This window comes from Meles meles, chromosome 1 (assembly GCF_922984935.1).
Source record: "Meles meles chromosome 1, mMelMel3.1 paternal haplotype, whole genome shotgun sequence".
NCBI classification, from domain to species: domain Eukaryota; kingdom Metazoa; phylum Chordata; class Mammalia; order Carnivora; family Mustelidae; genus Meles; species Meles meles.
In genome coordinates this window covers 30,139,994-30,157,689 of record NC_060066.1, presented here as the reverse complement: position 1 = coordinate 30,157,689, position 17,696 = coordinate 30,139,994, and positions in this window count along the sequence as shown.

Here is a 17,696-nt window from a genome sequence, read left to right as displayed (position 1 = left end):
TAGTTCTCTCTCTAATTTTACACACACACACACACACACACACACATGTTTTTATAACTAATAGATGACAGATGACATCTCATGTCTTGCCTCCCTCATCCTTAAACCAACAATGATTGTCCTAAATGCACAACACCTCATGAATTGTCTCCTCTTGAACTCTCCCACTTCTTTTCTGCTTGGCCCTACTCTTGCCAGAGTTTACTGTTGACTTCCTTGTTTTACCCCCCTTCCCTGCACTCACTATTATCCCTTGCCCAGCCCACTCCTTAGGCCACAATTCTATTATAAAAAGCTTTCATACATATTGACCTTTCTCTTTTCTCCTTTCATTTCATTGACTTAACCTAAATCTAGAATCATTAGATTCTGAAACAATAAGGGATCTTAAAGGTCAACTTACCATACTCACTTCTCTTATAGGTAAAAATAATAAAGAATATATACGATGGAGAGGAGAAGGGAGTTGAGAGAAATTGGAAGGGGAGATGAACCATGAGAGACTATGGACTCTGAAAAACAACCTGAGGATTTTGAAGGGGCAGGGGGGTGGGAGGTTGGGGAAGCAGGTGGTGGGTAATAGAAAGGGCATGTATTGCATGGAGCACTGGGTGTGGTGCAAAAACAATGAATACTGTTACGCTGAAAATAAACAAATAAAAAAAAAAGAATATATATGATATATTCAAGGTTATATAACCATATAGGAGAATTACTAGAAATACTTGTATTACATATGCCTCTCACATTTGTTAATATCATTATTATTTATAATAATACTTTATCTCTTTGATTATTTCTATTAAGACATTATATAGTAACAATAGAAATAAATGTGATAAAAATGATAGTGATGTGACAGCATTAATTCACTTATTGAACACATTTATTGAGCATATACTATAGGTCAATAATTGTTCTAAAACCTGAGAATTAAGCTGTAAATATGGTAGAAAAAAATCCCAACCTTCTTAGATTTTGCATTCTTGTGTTAGAGGATAGATTCTAAATTTATACATAAGGAAAACATGTAGTGGTTTGTGATGATGCTGAAGATTCAAGCAGGGAAGAGGGAGAGGAAATGTATGGGTTTTATATTCTAGTGTATATGTAAGGGGTGGAGGTGGGGGAGTGAAACCAAGGCTTTGCATGTAAGGATACTGAATGTATTGGAACTGAACCAAAGAAGCATTTGCTCTTCTTGATTTAATTTTTGTTAATGAAGAAGGATTACCAAATATAATCCTTCTAAAGTTTTTTTTCCTTCCTCCTGAGATGAATAATATAAAATTGTGGGAGAGAGTAATATAAGGAAAATATGGTTTTTGCCCTGGCTGCTACCCTCATTACCTTCATTTTTCTCTGAGAATCTCATTTCTCTAAAAGGTATGATTCACCCATTGACATGGCAATCCTAGTTAATTTAAATCTAGAATTTGCATTTCTTCACTTTTAAGAACGGAGTTTCTTACTTGAAGGCAAAAGGTTTAATCAAGTCTGTATGAAAGAAAAAAAAAGAAAAGAAAAAAACCAAGATGCAGAAGGAACCTAGATCTACCAGGGCCTCAGGTCAAATGTCATGTATTGGACATTTACAGAAGAGGGCAACAGCTTGGAAATCTCTTTACCATAGGAGAATGGAGAGGGAATTGACATGGGTGACTTGAAACACAGAGGAATAGCTACTGACCAGTTCTCTCTGGTTTTTCTAACCCAATGAGTGGTATACTGCTTCAAAAGTGGCGTGGGGGGAGGTGGGAGTCTTTCAGTTAAGTGGAAGTGATAAATAAGGGCAATAGTATATCTCAATTATTTTTCATAACTTGTGTTTGTATATACATAACATAGTGGGGGAGTAATGTGTATATTAAATTTCCTCTGGTTCTTCCTGCTTCTCCTACAATTTCTCTTTTCTTTCCCACTTCCTTTCCTCTCCCTCCTCTTAATGGTGTTGCTTGGGATTCCATCCTTGTTTCACTGCTCTCTTCCCTCCAGCTCCTTTCCCTGATAATTGTGCTCATTCACAGTGTTTCAGTTGTCACCTAAATGGTGATGACATCCCAATCTCTTTACACCTCACCTCTCTGATCACTAGACTAATAATATTCCACTTGTATATTATGTGGCCAACTCAAATATAGGGAAATAAACTACCTTTGTTCTACAAATTTGCACATCCTTTTTGGTCTCTATTTCAATCCTCCCAAGCCAGATACTCAAGTCATGTTGATTAATTTCTTCTTATCATCAATCAACCCTGATATTGACTGTTTTATTTCCCAATAATATGTTAAGTTTCTTTGTCTCCATCCTTAGCTCTTCTTGAGCCTTTTCTTTCTTCCTTCCCCAACTCCATCCATCCTCCACGTTTCTTTTTTTTTCTTAAGGATTTTATTTATTTATTTGACAGAGAGAGATCACAAGTAGACAGAGAGGCAGGAAGAGAGAGAGAGAGAGGGAAGCAGGCTCTCTGCTCTGCAGAGAGCCCAATGTGGGGCTCAATCCGAGGACCCTGAGATCATGACCTGAGCCGAAGGCAGCGGCTTAAGCCACTGAGCCACCCAGGCGCCCCCATCCTCCACGTTTCTGCTGGAGAAAGCTTTAAAAATGAAAATCTGACCTTGTAATATCCTACTTTGGTCATTTCCCATAATTGACTTTCCTTAGGATCAGACATTTCTGTACCCAAAGTGATCTCTATATTGCTATATAAAGAAATGTGGAAAGGGGTGCCTGTGTGGCTAGGTCAATTAAGCATCAAACTCTTGATTTCAGCTCAGGTCATGATCTCAGTGTCCTGGGATGGAGTCCAGCCTCGGACTCTGCGATCAGCATGGAGTCAGCTTGAAGATTCTCTCTCTCTCCTTCTCCCTCTGCACCTGTTCCCTCCACTTGTGCTCTCACTCTCTCTCTAACATAAATAAATCTTTAAAAAAAAGAAATATAGAAAGAAATTCAACAAGTGTATCAAAATGGTAGAACCACAGAATCATAGATTTGAAAGATTCTTCAAGAGTCACCAGTGGAATATCTTTCTCTTTTCTGGAGGTATCTAAGCAAAAGTCATGAGTCAAATGAGAGGGACTGAAAAATGGAGAGAATTTAAGTCTCAGATATAATCTGATCCAGATGAACTGAGATCTCAGCCTCCTTCCAACCTAACTCAGGGTTGTTTGATTTGGAGAAGTCTTTATCATTATCTAGGCCTAAGTTAATAACATTTCCCTCATGTTGTCTATCCTCATCTCCAGCTAGAAGTGTTTGTTTGTTTGTTTTAAGATTTTTTTTTTTATTTGACAGAGAGAGAAAGTGCAAGTAGGCAGAGGGAGAGGGAGAAGCAAGCTCCCCACTGAGCAGAGAGCCTGATATGGGACTTGAGCCTAGGACCCTGGGATCATGACCTGAGCCAAAGGCAGAAACTTTATTGACTGAGCCACCTGGGCACCCCAAGAAGTGATTTTTTTTAACTTTGTTTCTTCCCTGAGGACAGAAAATTTCTTTTTACTTTTGATGCATGGAATGCACGTAGTAAGTGCTAAATGAATACGGGAATACAAAACAGCATAGTTTTTAAGGTTCTAGTTTGTATTATTGTTAGTATAATGTCAAGAGCTTAAACTTTATCTTCAAGGAGACTTTAGTTCAAATCCTGACTTTAGTACTTACTAGTTGTGTGCTACTAGAAAAGGTGATTGATTAATTACAGTGAAGCTTGGTTTCCTCATCTGTAATTGGAAATACTAATTTCTGCTTTTAGGATTTTAGTAAGGATTAAAGAAAAAAAAGTAAACCTCTTTTCTGGTGGCTTTGGGGAGGAGTTCACATCTAAGCTCATTCATTTTGTTGATAGGATTAATTCCCTGTAGTTGTAGGATGGATGTCCTTATATCCTTTTTAACTGTCAGCAAATGACTTCTCAGCAACTGAGACACTACACATATTCCTTCTCACATGGCTCCCTATATTTTCAAGTCAACGTTTGTGTGTCAAAATTTCCTTTTGCTTTGTCTTTGAATTCTTGTATCTGGTGGAGAAAGCTCTCTCCTTATACGTGTTCATGGGATTAGATCAAACCCACTTAAATAATATCCCTATTCACAGATTCTGAAAATTATACTATGGCATTTCAAGGGACAGTTTTAGAAATCAATGCCTGCCATAAATGTGCATGTACCATAAAATTTAATATAACAAATAAAGAAGAAACAAATATAACAAATAAAAATAAATTCTAACTTTTTTGGCATTTTTTTTGCTTTCCTACTTAGCTTGTGTACTATAAGTTCCTCTTCAGCTTATATTTGTGTTAAGCAAATACATATTTTTGAATAAAGTAGAGAAAATCAGATATGAGAATTTTTCATCACCTTTTAAATAAATTCTGGTTTTATTTATTGAGCATTTATTATATGCCAGTCTTCTGCTTTAATTCATCTAATCTTTACAAGCAATGCTATGGCTGGTGCTGTTATTAGCACTATTTTATAGATGAAGATGAGAGGCAGAGAGAGATTAAGTAAAATTCTCAATGTTTTACAAATAGTAAATAGTAATTCCAGGATATAAATCCCACTAGTCTGTGTACACATGCTAGGCTCCTGACTTTTGTGTTTTTCGTACTCAGCAAATTGCTTCTATTTATCAGTCACCTCCCCAATGAAAATGGCATCTAGCTGTATGGAAATCCAGCAGGTCTGGTGCAAAGAACTGTGGATCTTTGGTGGGTGAGTTCACTTACATTTCACTGATAAATCTGCAAATAAGCAGATGACTCCTAGGAGGAAATGGAGAAGTAGCTTTCCAGTGATTTAAAATTAGTTATTAATCATGTTCAGATCCTGACGAGACTTAATGGAATTAGAAGAACTCATTAACATCATATTACTTACATATTACTTATTGAAACAGAATGAATAACCTCTATTTGTAAGACTTAACACTGTGGATAGTAGTAAAGCCCAAAGAGAAACAAAGATAGATTAACTTGAGTGCACATTTTACCTGTTCCTTGCTAACATGATTAAGTAAGTGCTTCCAAACAGTTGACAGTTTGGTCATAACCAAATCCCACTAATCATAGGGGACTAGAAAACTCATTTAGATACCAGGGAAGAAAGGAAGAGAGAGAGAGAATTGCATGATCTAATGAGGTTTTCCCATCTCCAGTATCTGTGAAACATATTATTTAGTAATACTTCAGAGATGCATATGTAATTTAAAGTAAGTTAATATTATAACCAGAAGCATCTATTTTGGGACACAAATCCAACTGCAGTTGGTATGCCATGTTTGTCCATGTGTGTCTGCCTGTTACCAAGAGAATATCTGCCCTGCATTAAGCAGAATATGCTTTGCATTAAGGGCTCTGCATTAAGCAGAATATGCTCTGTCTAAGTGTTTGGAGGTTTGCATTATTATTGAGTGACTGAGGGTCCTCTAGTGGATCGCAGGACTTTTCAGATCCTCCAACTCACATTGTTATTGATCATTCAGTCATTCATTCATAGTAGATGCTCAATAGCTACTTGTTGAATAAATGAAAAAATAATCCTTGAGGAAAAGAGTCATTCAACCTCATTCTAAGGAAATTGGGAGCTTAGAACTGCAATGCTGGCTGAAGATCTAGACATTCTTTCAAGAGTATTTTTTTTTTTAGACTTATTTATTTGAGAGAGAGAGTGTGTGTGTGGCATGTGCATGTGAGAGTAATGGTGAGAGGAGGGGCAGAGGAGAAAGGAAGAGATTCCTCAAGCAGACTCCCCGCTGATCACAGAGCCCAGCCTGGAGCTCCATCTTAGGACCTATGAGATCATGACTTGAGCTGAAATCAAAAGTCAGCTCCTTAACTGATTGAGACATCAAGGCACGTTAAGACTATTTTTGAAAGTGATTTGATCAAACTCAGCACAGAATCTAGCTAAGGGAATGGAATGTGTCCTGCATGAGGCAAAAGCAACCAGTTTTGGGTTTTGGCCACATACCTGGGGCAAAGATCTGGGCCTACATGATAGCCTCAGGAATCACCTATTTGGCAACATGGTATAGGAATGGGGGTTTATAGGTATATGTCTTCAGACAAAATCACCAACTAGGTTCCCAAGTCTTTATAAAAACTATGTAGTGTTTAATAATGATAGGGAAATTAGGATAGCGTGGAGATTTCTCTAACCCAAGAGAACAGCATGGACGTTATTGTCCATGATATAGCTGGCTGTTAAAGTGTTCAACTTTGTAAGTCTTTCTTAACAGGTTGGCAAAGGGCAGGCCATGGAACTTTGCACTGGCTCATAAGAATAAAGAATAGAAGGTTTTTAGGACAAGGCAATGTTGTGCCTCTGGTACCTTAAGAATATTGCCTAGGGACTAAGAGCTTTTCAGGAACCCATAAAAATATTTGAGGACTGATAAAATTGTTGGCTTCAAATATGAAAAGACAACAGAAAAATTGAAATTAATATTTACTTCAATGTATATAAGGTATAACATGTTATTTATGGTTTGTTAAAGCTATTATTAGTACTGATTTTACTTGAAAACAATTTTTAGATTGGATTTTTTAACCTTGCTGAAATTCTCAAAAAAGTGATGATTATAGAGAATTTATTACTAATTTCAGAGTAAATTAGTTACATGTACTGCATAATTTCTAAAACAAAACTATGAATATCTTTCAATATTTTACAGCAAAGTATTATGTTAATTGTATTTAACTAATTTAGACATTTTAATATGTTTGATAAATGGCAAAATTGCCTAAAGCTCAATCAGATCTTGAATTAGAATGTAATGGTCAGCAATAGGATGTTGTCCATACATCAGAGAAATTTAAGAGAAACCCTCTAAGGAGTCTAACTCTAATTGGCAGAGTCTGAGAATGGAAATTAGTCAATATGAACTGCCAGGGGAGGCTGTCAATGAGTAGTCAGCTTTCCTCCTAAACCATGACAGAACTGGCAATACAAGTCATGGCCTCAGCCTTAGAGAACCAAAACGGGGGTTCAGGGTCAGGGCTTTTTCTGAGTTGCTGGATTACTACAAGTTAGCGCAAGATAAAAGCTGGCCCTGGCAATAAGTTTGACTTGGTTATGATCCCTTGAGCTTTAGTCTAGTTTTTCCCTTAACCAAGAACAGATCCCAAGGCTAGAGAAGGATGTGCACATGGCTATCACAACAGTCAACACATATTATTAAGCACCTGTTTTGTGCCAGGGACTGTCTAGGTACTGGGAATGCAGTAGAGAACAATTCAGATGCTAACTTCTAGGCCAGGCTGCTTACTGTCTAATGGAAAAGATAAGGCATTAAAACAATAACAAGTGGTATAAGTGCTACTGAAAAGAAGTATAGGGTGCTAAGAAAGTAGCACAAAGACTGTGAAAGCAAGAGACTGAGACAGGACATTAAAAGAAAAATCAAAGAGGAGGCGAACCATAAGAGACTATGGACTCTGAAAAACAACCTGAGGGTTTTGAAGGGTCAGGGGTGGGAGGTTGGGGGAACAGGTGGTGGGTAATGGGGAGGGCACGTTTTGCATGGAGCACTGGGTGTTGTGCAAAAAGAATGAATACTGTTACGCTGAAAAAATAAATAAAATGGAAAAAAAAAAAAGAAAAGAAAAATCAAAGTAGAGCAAGCATGGCCAGAACCAGGGACCTCAGTGATAGGAGAATTTTCATCTAACAGAAGACATCACAGCAGCAGTTGCTGGAGAGCTGGGCAAGAGTTTGGCATGGGGGCACAGCTATGGATTTTGTGGGACTGCTACATCAATCAAGGCTGAAGAGTTTACGGTTAGCTTGACAAAGACAAGATCTTTCCCAAGGCAATCTGTAACCTCATGAAGTGCTCTCTTGGAATATGTTTGAGGGGCCCTGGATTATTATGCTCTCTGCCACGAATGAGTTATTTAAAGTTTATCTCTTTTACTAACACTTCCTCTCAGACACTGTGGCTACCATACTTGCAAATAATCAGCTTGTGTCAGCCTATTGGACAGTCCAGTCGAAAATCTGTCCTTTTTAATCTTTAACATGAAACTTAGGCTCTTGGAGACTCAGGCATCCCTAACACAAGTGTAATTCTTTAGAATTATAAATAAGTTGTGTTCAACACCAATTAACATCATCATCAAAAATATTGTGCATGGCATACATCTCATGCAAGCAGCAAGCACTGATTGTACAAAGTACGCTCAACTGGAATCCACCCAGCCCCAAATGACTTCATGCAGAGAAAATAAATAGCAGTGAGCAGGCAGCATGATCTGGCTAAAGTGGACTTTTTTGTTGTTTTCTTTTTCTACCTCCAGCAGCCCTTAGCACAGTGCCTTACTTATGAAATATTTGTTAAAATGAAAGGTGTACAGAAGGTGGTATATTTTTCCAACACTGCATCTGATTTTGAAAGTCAATCAGTTCAAGTTAAATCACCTAGCATTTTTATTTTAGAGATAGTACCCCTGTCTCTTTGCCTTCCTCCGGTGCGGGGAGATGAAATGTAATAATGCAGTCATTTGTACTGAGCATGTTCCAGCTGAAAAGCCTGTGTGTAAGTGTTTTGAGTCTAAAAGAAAGATATTCATTGTGAGTCTCGAGTATTTGAAGATGACCTCACTGATACGGTTGTATCCCTAAGTGAGTGAAATGGCTGTGGTCTCAAAGGCGTGTGGGAAGGCCTTTTCTTTGGTTTGTGGTAAGAGCCCGTTTGCAGGCCCTGGTATTTGTAATACCACCTTTCTTCAGGCTGCTTGTCAAGATGAGCTCATACATGTTTGTTAGGTGCACACTAGGTTCCTCTGTTGGCAGGTGTTCTATTCCAGAATTCCATAGTTATCGAGAAATGGACTATGGCAACACAAGATTTTATTGTATTTGGAGGCATTTTGGAGCCTCTGAGAGCTGCTCTCATTTTGCAGAGCAAACTGCTGCTGAAGGTTTGGCAAAGCTTAAAATTTAAATGGATTCTATGCCGCTATATGCGGCATCTCCGTTGGTATTTGAATCATTCAGCACATATCCCCACTGTTAGATCATTTTCTTTTTTGATTAAATTTTTGTTGGTCACCTTTAAAGCTGCATCAATCACTTGGTAATGGAAAAAAAAGTCAATGTAATAATCTGCTTTGAAAATAAACAGTATAACTTGACTTTGGCGTCGAGAGCCTATTATCATGTGGTAACTTCATTCTATTCCAATGACATTATCTGCTAAGGATATAATGATGGTGGAAAATATTTCAATTTTGTTATCGGAACAATGAAGCTGTGATATTTAATTATAGAGAAATATGTTTAATTTGGGGAATCTGGTATGTTGACTGTCACAGTGTACTCATCAGAAGCCTGGGCAGTGGTAATCCAGTTTGAACAGAATATTATTTAGGAATCTACCCATGTTATTGATTCAACACTTTTTCTCACTTTCTTAAAGTCTTTTCCTTTGAAATTTGAGCTCTTCCATTAACTTTGCTGATTAAAAAGTTAACTAATGACTCTATTAATACACTGTGGTAGTAGGAAGTAGAGAGGGGATAGGAAGGGAAAAATAGCACCTGTGGCTAGTTTTTATTTTGGAAAGGTGAGAACTTTGTGTGTGACACAGTGAAAGTATTTCCCAGTTGAAATGTTAACAAATTAGGGGAACTGTATTCTCCCTCTTTCTCTCTCTCTCCTCCCTGCACATATATTCCGTATGTTGAGGAAATTAAAAATAAAACAGTTTTATGATTACATTGATTAGACTATCATGTGAATAAATAAAAGCTGTCCTTAAGATGGTAGAGAAGGTGGCATTGGGATAAATGAAATCTTGCCATTTGCGACGACGTGGATGGAACTAGAGCGTATCATGCTTAGTGAAATAAGTCAATCGGAGAAAGACAACTATCATATGATCTCCCTGATATGAGGACATGGAGAAGCAACATGGGGGGGTAGGGGGATAGGAGAAGAATAAATGAAACAAGATGGGATTGGGAGGGAGACAAACCATAAATGACTCTTAATCTCACAAAACAAACTGGGATAAAATTTGAAAGGCAATGCAGGGTACTTCCTTTTCTAGAGTTAACTTTCCTGCTAACAATTCATTGTGCCATCCTACCTTTTAAAATGCTCTTCAGCTACAGCCTTTGACTAGTCAAGAAATAAGTGGATCCCTTTTGCTGAGTACCTACTCTATGGCAGACATCACACCTGATCTACAAGGGATATAGAAATGGATAAGGTACACATTGTCCTCAGGCAGCTCTCCATCTCATAAGAGGCAGATGCAACCAATAACTGTTCTTAGTGTTCACATGTGATCAGGAATGAGAGAGGACACTGGCAGTGGGGAAGAGGTTTAGAAAAGCACACCACCTTTACTCCGATCTCAGCAGTACATTAGCAAGGGGCAGTTAATCAGAAAATAAGAGAATCATAATTTCTGACTGTGAGTCATCTGAGAGTCATAATGGTTTTTCTGAAGTCATAGAGCAAGTTGGTAGCAGAGGTGGGACCAGAACCCAGTCTTCTGACCAATGTTCTTCCTGCTATATGACATTTTTTTCAAAGTTTCATTTCCAGCTTGAGGTCAAGGGAATTGGAATTGTGCTTCACAATTTTCTTTGGTCACAAGTCCTGATATGAAGTCTTTATGTTTCCTTGTCATTTACCTGGAGGAGCACAGGATAGATTCTGGGGTACCTGGTTAATGGCAGGATATTTCTGCAGCTGGGTCAGAGGTGCTCAGGGGCCTGGTTTTGGCTTCTGAAACATTCTTAGTCACTACTTGAAGTGTCCCCAGATTCATGAAAGTGCCACCGAGACCACAAAGCAAAACCTTTGTATGTATGGAAGGTTGGGAAGAGTGGAGGGGGCTGTATTGAGGGCTACTACTAAATTCACATGGGTGTTGTGTTCTCAAACAGAATATAAGGAGACAAAAATGCTGTTAGTTTCTGGCAGGGGGCCACAATCAGCCTCAAGGCTGGTGACATTAAACTGAAAAAATGAAAAAAAAAAAAAAAAAAAAAAAAAAAAAAAAAAAAAAACTAGCCTAGGCTGCATATTTGCTGGCACTGAGAGATTTGGGCAATGATGGAAATATGACCTTTTTGGTTTGTGCTACTCTACTTCAGCTTGGTGCCCTTTGTAGGTCCTTTAATATATACAGCAAGCTGAAAGCTCTTCTTTCATAGACCTTTTATGTAGAATGTATATCTGAAAGAAGCCATTCAAGAACTGGTTTTAAATAACCCAAATATTTGATTGTAGGGTGGTAAGTAAATATTGGTGTTATTACATTTTAAAGGGAAGCTTTATTTTGTTCATTCTTTATAACTTTGTTTTTTAAAATACGCAAATTTACAGAATTGTCTCTGCCAATTAAAGAGCCTCAATCCCAAATCCAAACAACTAAAGCTGATCACAAAGGCATACACATTGCTGGTGATTATGTGTAGGAAATAAAAGGAGGAATAAATACAGGCCTGGTTACCGCAAGCTCATCTCATGTCAACACTGGCTTTGTGACATAGAAAACAGTGTATAGATTAAAACTGCCTTGGAAAAAATACAAATTCTTTAAATATAGAATATGTTGATCTTGATCTAGTCAGCAATATTTTTGTATTAATGCACGACTGTGTTATATTTGCATTTATAATTTTTAAGATTTTATTTACTTATTTGACAGAGAGAAAGATCATAAGTAGGCAGAGAGGCAGGCAGAGAGAGGGGGGTGAAGCAGTCTCCCTGCTGAGCAGAGAGCCTGATGAGGGGCTGGATCCCAGGACCCTGAGATCATAACCTGAATTGAAGGCAGAGACTTAACCCACTGAGCTACCCAGGTGCCCCTGTTTACATTTATTTAAGAGGTAATGTGTTGAAAAGAAAGTAAGGCATGTGACTCAGACTTATGAAGGTTAAGATCCTTATCCAGGACCTGGAAAGGTTACTACTTCTTTTTGAATCTGAGTTTCCTCATTGGCAAAAGGAGAAATGTGTTCATGTAAATGTCTTGGCATAGTATTGGCTACCTTATAGGCATTCCATAAAATGTTAGTCCAATTTTCTTTCTTAGTTCCTGCGAAAATAAACCAGTTAGCACATGATTTTGAAACTCTCATTAACTATCCTTTTTTAAAAAATACCTAATAGCTTTCTTACAGTTGGGTCTCTTAGTGGGCATATCTCAATGTTATTACAAAATTCAGACATAAAGAATAATCTGTCAGAGGACTAGCTTGGAAGGGAGGCCCCAGGAGATACTGTATCTCATCTGAAATGAAAAGGAAAATCAATCAAGGGCAAAGTTGTGGAGAGAGAGGAAGAAACTGAGACACACCTCTTTTGTGGTATCAGTCAGCATTCCAAAGGCAGGGCCATCCCATCTTTTACTGTCAAAACTGGGATGTTTTTAAAAGTGAAAAACGGTAGGGAAAAAAATGACAGTTATATGGTATGCTAAGAGAACAGACATACATCTGGACTGTGCAGAGCAAACCACCACATACCTTGACCATAAGAGTCCTAGGGCCTTCAGGTAGCATAGTGTCACACAGACCATGGCCAGAATCCCCACTGGGTTCCTAATGGTTAGACACATGGCATTATCAGTTATGCAACCTCCCTGAGCCTCAACTTACTTATACATGGAAGAGAGTTAATGAAAGCTGTGCCTCAGGGCTGTACTAAAGATCAGAGAAATACATCTAAAGTACTTGGTAGAAGTAGATGTGCAGTAAATGGGGATCGTTATATTAAGTGCATAATGCACACAGAAAGCCTTCATGGAATGGGTCTGAGAATAAAAGTAAATCTTATCTCTGACTTCAACATTACAAAACTTGGAACATGGGGCAGTGGGAGAGAGAAAGGAAATGTGTTGCCATCTCGTGCTATTTGCTGCTAATTTTGAACTTCATTAACCAACTTTATTAAGTGTATTTTGCCAGATATATTACCACTACATTGTTTTTAATCACTAATAAGTGAGTCTTAAAGATCAAAATCAAGAGGGAGGAGATGTGTTTGGAGAAAGAACTATTGCCTGTACATAAGGTGTGGGTGCTGGCAGTGAATTTGCACAGGTTAAGAGAGTTGCAGAGGTTTGGGATTAATTGCTTCCCCTTTCCTAAAAGGGGTAACATATAAATGACTTTAGGTTCTGGAGCCCCCTGCCAGGGAGGAGGGCAGCAATCCCCTGGTTTGCATGGGTCTCTTACCATTAGGAAGCAAAGCTTTCCATTTGTATGTAAATAAGCACACACATCAGACATATTTACTTTGATTCATTCTTTGAAACCACCCAGGCAGCACTTTAAAAAAATATTACCAACATTTGTTGAAATTACTGATCCTCAAATAATTATCCAAGTACCTTCTCAGTATAAATGCCATGTCCTCAGACATCATCCCGAAATACATTAATTATAAAATAATGGGGCTTCTGAATATTCTGTCATGTGTGATTGTTCAGTTAACAATTTATGTTCACTTTTCTTGTATCTGTATCAGCAAAGCAGAAGAGGAGGTTCAAAGCTGGAATATTTTAATTGCCTTAATATATACAGATTACACCATGAATGGTTCCTGAAATGACATTTCAACACATTGGTAAAGAGAAAGAATCACGTAGTCTGGATGAGGTTCTCAACATTTCGCACTCACTGACATTTTCCTTTAAAGTCAAATCACTCCTAAAGACTGATTTTGTGAGGGTGGGTGTTTTCTACCTGGCTTTTAAGAAATAACCTTATTCTTCATTTCATTTCATTATTTTTATTTTAATAAACAATATACATTTTCTAGGACTGTTGAGTGTTTTCATTTTAAGAACAAATTAACATACAAATATTTATGTATTTGTTGAGACTTTATTATTCTAGAAAAGAAATTATATATTTTTAAAACCACATGAATCACCAAATAATAGGCTTGCTGTGCATTTTTTCTCCTTATTTGTCCTTTATGTGATCATTATGTATCTAAAATGAGGCCCAGTTTTGCAGTCTTTATAAAGGTAATGTTAACTTTGAAATCCAGAAATGAGCCAGTGAAATTGAGGTGTTTATTTCCCAACAGAAATAACGTTCAGTTTGGCGAATTTAAATAAACAGTAGTAAGTGCCGCACTGCTTTGGTAGGAAGGGATATCATTGCAATCCCATGTAAATGTTATCTTATAATTGATGGGGTTTGGTTTGTCAATTAAGTTCGCCAAGAATAACAGAATCTGGCTTCCCTGAGTTGCCATCGTCGTCGTCGTCTTCTTCGTCGTCTTTTCTTTTTTGGCAGTTCTTATTCTGGCAAATTTTTTGGAAGTTCTTTTGTAATTCTTGGAGAACACCTTCAGTAATGTGCCTGTGTGATTAAGAGGCACATCTTGGCTGGACAATATAATGCACGTCTGGTAGGACAATCTAGGCTGGCTAGAAGTAGTTGGCAAACTATTATCTATTACCAGAAAGTAAAGGGAGTGAATAAGGAATTTCCCAACTACTTTTATCATCTCTTAATTTTAATTTTTGAATTAACAGAGTAAAATTGAGCTTTTTGGAGTGCAATTCTGTGAATTGTAATATATGCATAGTTTTGTATAACCACCACTACAATCAGGATATAGAACTGCTCCATTTATCCTACCCGTCCCTGCAAACTCTCTTGAACTATATCCCTCCTCAGTCACTTTGACCCCATCCATAACTCCTGGCAGTCACTAATCTGTTCTCCATTATTATAGTTTTATCTTTTTAAGAATGTCCTATAAATTGAATCATAATATGCAACCCCTTCAGATTGTCTCCATCTATTGTAATGCCTCAGAATCATCTGGGTTGTATGTATCAATAGTTCATTTATTTTTATTGTTAAGTAGTATTCCATTGCATGGATATGCCACAGGGTGTTTATCCATCGAAGAACAATTTTATTTCCTTCTAGTTTTTGGCAATTATTAATAGAACTGCTATAAATATTAATATATAGGCTTTGTGTGATATGAATTTTATTTCTCCAGGATAAAAAGTGAGCAGTGCGATTGCCGGGTAATGTATTAAGTGTGTGTTTAACTTTATAAGACACTGCCAAAACTATTTTTCAGAGTGGCCTTTCACTGCTATCAGCAATATGTGAGAATTCCATTTGTTCTATATCCTCATCAGTACTTTGTATTATTCATATTTCTAATTTTAGTCATTCTAATAGGTATGTTGTGGCATCTCAGTAATATTTATTTAAATATTGTTTGATTTGCTTTTCCTTAATGATTAATGATGTTGAGCATCTGTTTATATACTTATTTGTCTTCCTTATAGTCTCTTTGATGAAGATTTTGTTCAAATTTTTTGCCCACTTTAAACTGAGATATTTGTTTTTCAGGACTTAGAGTTCTTTATATACTCTGGATATGAGTTATTTGTTGAATATGTGATTTATAAATATTTAAAATATTTTCTCTAGTCTACAAATTCTTTTCTCACCTTCTTAAGAGTGGCTTTTGCAGAGCAAAGTTTTTAATATTGATAAAGTCCAATTTATTAAATTTTGTTTTATGGATTGTGCTTTTGGCATCATGTCTAGAAATTCTTTGTTTAACTCAAGAATCAAAAGATTTCACATCCGTTTTCTTCTAGGTCATTTACAATTTTATGTTTTTTATTTAAATGCATGATTGATTTAGATATTAATTTTTTTATAATGAGTAAAGTTTAGGGCAAAGTTCATTCTTATTTTTGCATATGGATGCCCAGATTTTCTAATACAATTCATTGAAATGACTGTCATTGCATCTTTGCAAAAGTTGCAAAAGTTTGCAAAAGTTGGTTGTATTTGTGAAGGTCTATTTCTGGACTCTATGCTGTACTTTGATCTATGTGTCTATCCCTTCACCAGTACTGCACTGTCTTGATTACTGTAACTTTATAGAAATCTTAAGAATGGGTGGTGAGATAACTTTAATTTTATTACTATTTCTCAGAATTGTTCTAGCTATTGCAGTTCTTTTGTTTTTGATATACATTTTACAATAAAATTGTCTATATCTACAAAACAAACAAGCAAAAAACAAACAAACTTTGCTGGGATTTGATTAGAACTGAATTAAATCTGTAGACCAATTGGGGAAGAATTTACATCTTTACTATTGTTGAATTTTCCAATCCATGACCATGAAACATCTCTCTACTTTTTAGGTCTTTTATTTTTTTATTTCTTTCATCAGTGATTGTAGTGTTTGGGAAACAGGTCTTGTATATTTTGTAGATTTATACCTAAGTACTTCATTTTTTGGAGCTATTATAAGTGGTCTTATGTTTTAATTTTTGTTTCCAGCCGTTCATTGCTTATGTATGGAAATACTATTGATTTCTGAGTGTGGACTTTTTATGTTGTAATCTGCTAAATTCACAAGTTCAAGGAGTTACTAATTTTTAGATTTCTTGAGGTTTTCTAGATAGAGAAATATGTTTTCAATAAGTAGGGATGGTTTCATTTACTTTCCGATCTGTATGCCTTTTATGTAGTCTTACCTTACTGCACTAGCTAGGACTTCTTGTGTGATATTGAATAGAAATGGTAGGAGTAGACATGATTGAATTGTTTTCAGTCTTATGGGGGCATTTTCCTATTCCCTCAGAGTGTTAGGGAAACTCGTTCTTTCTTTCTGAGACAGAACTAGAGGGCTTCTCCTCTATCTCTCCCTTTCTACACCAATACTACTTCCAGGTTTCAGATTGCCTAATGTTCAGGCTCAGTGATAGTAGAAGAAAAAGAAATTATGAACTCACCACTAATTTGGTCGTATTTTTAATTCTGTTTTTTTTCCCCAAACTTACCTGATAATCTTATCTGAGTTCTCAGATAGCTGCTCCAAGTGTGCTGTCCAGGTTTTTTAGCTGCATTCAGGGGAAGAGACAGGAAAGAGTGTACCTCCTCCATCTCACCTGAAACCAGAACATTTTTATGTTTTTTTAAAAATAAGAGATTTTTTGGTTTGTTTTCATATGTGCTTTTTTCCCATCAAATCTTAGGAGTAATTTTTAGGGAAATTTTAGGGGGAAAGTATTCTAATCCTGAAAAATGAAAAAAGGTACTTTGGAAAAATTTTCTCCCCTTTGCATTTGTGTGTGTGTGTGTGTGTATCGACGGATGGCAGTTTATATGTTATGTTTCACAATATTTAGAGCAAGAGGATTATAAGATACAGGTAAAAAATAATGTAGTTTTCTTTTCCCATTGCTTAATGCCCGACACACTCAAAGGGACTAATTATTTTGTTGTCTTTCAATCAAATTTTGGGCTGGCCTCATTACTCAACTGCTTATTCTCAGATTTAAAAAAAACAAAAACAAAAACAAAAAACAAAACAGTTCTCCTTCGTTTTATTATGTCAAATTATTTCATTTCAGGAATATTATGTATATCCCTATATAATAATTAAAACTCCAGTCTTATTTTAAACTTAAAGCTTTTCCTCTGAGATTGTTCAAACCAAAGTCTTATAGGAGCAAGGAGATAGGGTTGTCATTTTCCCTATTTTGCCTAATGAGCACATCTTTCTTTCTTTTCCCTTCACTAGACACCATTGGCTCCCCAGATTGAAGGATAGAGCTGGAAATGTGGGGAAGAGCTAAGGTTTAGGAAAAGTATTTCTTGGCTGGCACTATCAGGAATTGACACTGGCAATTGGAAAAATTTATTAGTGATTTTTCTTCCA